The 5,000-nt window shown below is 46.7% G+C and overlaps 1 non-coding gene across 1 annotated transcript in view; it reads right to left on the reverse strand.

The window, feature by feature from the left end:
* Positions 1-4,950: 4,950 nt before the first annotated feature.
* LOC115189055 (5S ribosomal RNA) overlaps positions 4,951-5,000 on the reverse strand; it is a 119-nt gene continuing 69 nt past the window's right edge. Inside the window, exon 1 of the ribosomal RNA XR_003876682.1 lies at positions 4,951-5,000. This exon is cut by the window's right edge and continues 69 nt beyond it. This is a non-coding gene — a ribosomal RNA (5S ribosomal RNA).

The following is a 5,000-nucleotide window of genomic DNA, read 5'->3' on the forward strand; positions in this document are numbered from 1 at the left end:
ACATTACATACAAGACTAAGATAAAACAAATTCCATGAAATTAGAGAGGTTAAAAGCAACCCCCTATCAAATAAAAACTAAGAAATTCTCAAAAACAATTTTTTTAAATGATTGATGATATCTCTCCAAAACTTTGCACATCAAAACCCATACACCAAACCTCCATCCTCCCCCACAGCAATGAATCCACAATCCTTCACAAACACACTTTCAAAATCCTTCTGCCTAGACCTATGCATCAATCCCACATCCTTCTTGACCATACCTTCAAACACCTTCCACACTGTCACCCTCTTGCCCTCAAACCTTGCCAAGTTCCTCCTCGAATATACAGCATACCTTGCATGTGACAGCATAAAATTCAATAATTCAATATTCACCCCCTTCACATGCTGACACACTCCAAACAATACCAAACACCTCCAATCCACCCCTCCTATTAACTCTACTCCCCAGTACCTTTCTAGCATGTCCCTCAACCTCACATAGAACCCAGCTACCTCGACACACTCAAACATCATGTGCATCAGATTTTCATCCATAACTCTACATACGTCACACACACGAGACACTGACCTGTCTACCTGATGTAACACCACCTTGGTAAACACCCGATTGTGCCTCAACATAAAATCAAAATGTGTACATTCAAGACTGTTGAGCCTCACTACCATCTTCTCCCACAACCGCTCCACATCCAACCCTGGAAACACTTGCCTCCACACTTTCTCAGATGCAGGCGCCTTGACCTTCCTGGTAAGAAGAGCCCAGTAGAAGGCCCTCACCTTGGTAGAGGATAAGGCTTGCACAGACTCCCCACATTTCACCTTCATCTCAGGCAAAGTCTCTAATACCCCCTTACTCATGTGATTGTCCAGCAGCCTCACCCACTCCCTTGGAAAACACTCCTTTATCCTCTCATACATTCTCAACACCGTCCCTTTCCTGACATCCTCATCTACACTCCAGACAGTATCTAATATCGCCTGATCAGGCAGGAACTCCGGCACCACCTCATACCTAAAGTCCCTCACTCTTATCATACCTGCCCTCATAAGCACCTTACTCTCCAGCATCTTTCCCTCAGATTGCAGCAATGGGTTCATAAAAACCGGTAGATTTCAAGGTTTTACTGCTAACCTACAAAGCATTACATGGGCTTGCTCCTACCTATCTTTCCGATTTGGTCCTGCCGTACATACCTACACGTACGCTACGGTCACAAGACGCAGGCCTCCTAATTGTCCCTAGAATTTCTAAGCAAACGGCTGGAGGTAGGGCTTTCTCCTATAGAGCTCCATTTTTATGGAATGGTCTGCCTACCCATGTGAGAGACGCAGACTCAGTCTCAACCTTTAAGTCTTTACTGAAGACTTATCTCTTCAGTAGGTCCTATGATTAAGTGTAGTCTGGCCCAGGAGTGTGAAGGTGAACGGAAAGGCTGGAGCAACGAACCGCCCTTGCTGTCTCTGCCTTGTCGGTTCCCCTCTTCCCACTGGGATTCTCTGCCTCTAACCCTTTTACAGGGGCTGAGTCACTGACTTACTGGTGTTCTTCCATGCCGTCCATGGGAGGGGTGCGTCACTTGAGTAGGTTGAGCCACTGACGTGGTCTTCCTGTCTGGGTTGGCGCCCCCCCTTGGGTTGTGCCGTGGCGGACATCTTTGTGGGCTATACTCGGCCTTGTCTTCGGACGGTAAGTTGGTGGTTGTAGATATCCCTCTAGTGGTGTGGGGGGCTGTGCTTTGGCAAAGTGGGTGGGGTTATATCCTGCCTGTTTGGCCCTGTCCGGGGGTATCATCGGATGGGGCCACAGTGTCTTCTGATCCCTCCTGTCTCAGCCTCCAGTATTTATGCTGCAGTAGTTTATGTGTCGGGGGGCTAGGGTCAGTCTGTTACATCTGGAGTATTCTCTTGTCTTATCCGGTGTCCTGTGTGAATGTAAATATGCTCTCTCTAATTCTCTCTTTCTTTCTTTCTTTCTTTCTCTCGGAGGACCTGAGCCCTAGGACTACCTGGCATGATGACTCCTTGCTGTCCCCAGTCCACCTGGCCATGCTGCTGCTCCAGTTTCAACTGTTCTGCCTGCGGCTACGGAACCCTGACCTGTTCACCGGACGTGCTTGTTGCACCCTCGACAATTACTATGATTATTATTATTTGACCATGCTGGTCATTTACGAACATTTTAACATCTTGACTATGTTCTGTTATAATATCCACCCGGCACAGCCAGAAGAGGACTGGCCACCCCTCATAGCCTGGTTCCTCTCTAGGTTTCTTCCTAGGTTTTTGGCCTTTCTCAGGAGTTTTTCCTAGGGAGTTTTTCCCAGCCACCGTGCTTCTTTCACATGCATTGCTTGCTGTTTGGGGTTTTAGGCTGGGTTTCTGTACAGCACTTTGAGATTTCAGCTGATGTACGAAGGGCTATATAAATAAATTTGATTTGATTTGATTTGATTTGATTTGATTTGATTTAGATTTGATTTGATTTAGATTCAGAATCACCCCAATAGAGTCACACTCATAGCTAACCTGCGGTAAAAACTCTGCCCAGGCCCTGAACACCTCCTGATAAAAGGCAGGCACCTCTGCATACATGCTAGGCTTTAAACACATTAACAACCCATAATCTCCGCATCCTCCACTCCTATGCAACCAATGTCTGAAAAACTCCTTCCACCCCTGACCCTCCTCCCCGTACAAAAACTGTTTCACTCTCTTAACCCGTATGGCTTTTAACTTAACCTCCAGATCTACTAATCTCAACCCACCCCTATCATAATCTGCTATCATCACATCATGAGCAATTTTCACACCCTTCCCACCCCACAGGAACCCAGACACTACATTATTAATTTCCTTCAGAGCCCATACAGGCATGTCCAGAACCCCTAAAGTATATACACATTTTGACATCAACAGAGCATTCACCACCACCACTTTCCCCCTCAATTTTAATTTCCTTTGTTTCCAGTAATTCAAGGTCGACTTCATTTTATTAATCACCCCTGTCCAAGTAAAGTCTCTCGCCTCCAGCTCATCTACCCCAATATTCACACCCAAAATTCTCAAATGTTCTGTAACAGTCTTAAAAGGAATGTTACTTGTAGACACAACCGTATCAGAAACGCATAACATTTCAGATTTTTCAACATTCACCTTAGCCCCAGAAGCTCTCCCATACACATCAAAACACTTCATCAGACAATTCACACTCCCTCCATCCCGCACAGTACAGGTGGTATCATCAGCGTAATGATGCAGCACACTAACGCCACCCCCCGGCAGGTCTACTCCATGCACTCCTCTATCACGCTTAACAAAAGCAGCCAAAGGCTCAACTGATATGCTGTACAGCAAAGCAGACAGTGGACAACCCTGCCTAACAGACCTGCCCAGGGGAAAGGGATCAGTCAGCACACCATTACACTTAACGACACTGCTAGCTGACCCATACAAAAGCTTCACCCATTCTTTTATACGAGGCCCAAACCCAAATTTTGCCATGGTCTCTAACAGGAACCGATGCTCCACCCGATCAAAGGCTTTATTCAGATCCATACAGAGCACCACCCCACCCACATCCCCCATATGCCTCACTACATCCCGGATAGTGCAGAGGGTGTCAACTATATCCCTCCCCGGTACCCCATAGGCCTGAGTAGGTGCTATAATGCTACCCATCACCTTTTTCAACCTATTGGCCATTACCTTAGCCAGCACCTTATTGTCAGAGTTCAAAAGGGTTATCGGTCTGTAGTTCTCAAGTTTCAGTCGACTTCCCTTCCTTTTGTACACCACATTCAACACCCCCAAAGCTAATGATTCTGGGACTTCCCTCCTCTCCTCCATACACTCAAATACACGCAGCATCAGTGGGGCTAGTATGTCACTAAACTCACGGTAAAACTCTGCAGTCAGACCATCTGAACCTGGGCTCTTATTCAAATTCAGGCCTAAGATTGCAGCTTTAACCTCTGCCAATGTAAAATCGGCATCACACATCTCCACATCATCAGTTGACACCCTTACCTCCACTGCTTCTAGCACACTTCTCATACACACCTCATCCACCCCGCCTGAAGTAAATAAACCTTTATAAAAAGAATGCACTGTATTCAAAATACCTTCCAAATCTGTCACCCTCTCCCCCCGCTCATTTAAAAGCTCAGTTAGAAAACTCCTTTCCTGCTTCCGCCTTTCTAACCCCAGAAAAAAAACAGTACTCCTCTCCCCCTCCACTACATACTGCGCTCTACTCCTCACCACTGCCCCCATACACCTATGTCTCTCTAAGACCTTCAACTCCTCCCGCAGCCTCAGGTAATCTGCAATATCATATCCTGGACAATTTTCTATCTTTTCTAACTCAAATATCAGGTGGGACTTAAGAATCCTCTCTTCCCTCCTTCTTACCACACTAGCCTGTCTTGCACAATATATTGCCAGCCGCTTGAACTCCCCTTTTAAACCTTCCCACCACACACACACATCAGACTCAAACAGAGGATCTGACATGGCCTCATTCACACACTCTTTCACTGCTCCCTTAAACCCCTCATCCTTCAGCAGACTGGCATTAAGACACCACAACCCCCCCACCCTCCCCTCCCTCGACGCACCCAGCCGGAAAAGCAGAGCATCATGGTCACTAAAAAATGTGTGGGAATACTCTACCCCCACAACCAAGTTCGCAACCGCTCTATGAGCAAGACACAAATCTATGCGTGACTGCCTGAGCTCTCCCCTCACCACTTGTCTGCGAGAGAACACCCGCTTATCTGGATTCCTCTCCCTCCATATATCCACCAAATCCTCATCCTGCATTACCTTTAATAGTGCGCCACGAGAAGAGTCAGAGCCAAAAAGTGCCAATTCATCATTAAATGCTTACTACAAGGCAGTGTTGCTGATGAAATAGTGTAAGAGCACACCCTCGTGGACAAAAAGCTTACAGCATCTGGTATTCCCAGGCAGTCTCCCATCCAAGTACTAACC

Source organism: Salmo trutta, unplaced genomic scaffold (genome assembly GCF_901001165.1).
Source record: "Salmo trutta unplaced genomic scaffold, fSalTru1.1, whole genome shotgun sequence".
In the NCBI taxonomy this organism is placed as follows: domain Eukaryota; kingdom Metazoa; phylum Chordata; class Actinopteri; order Salmoniformes; family Salmonidae; genus Salmo; species Salmo trutta.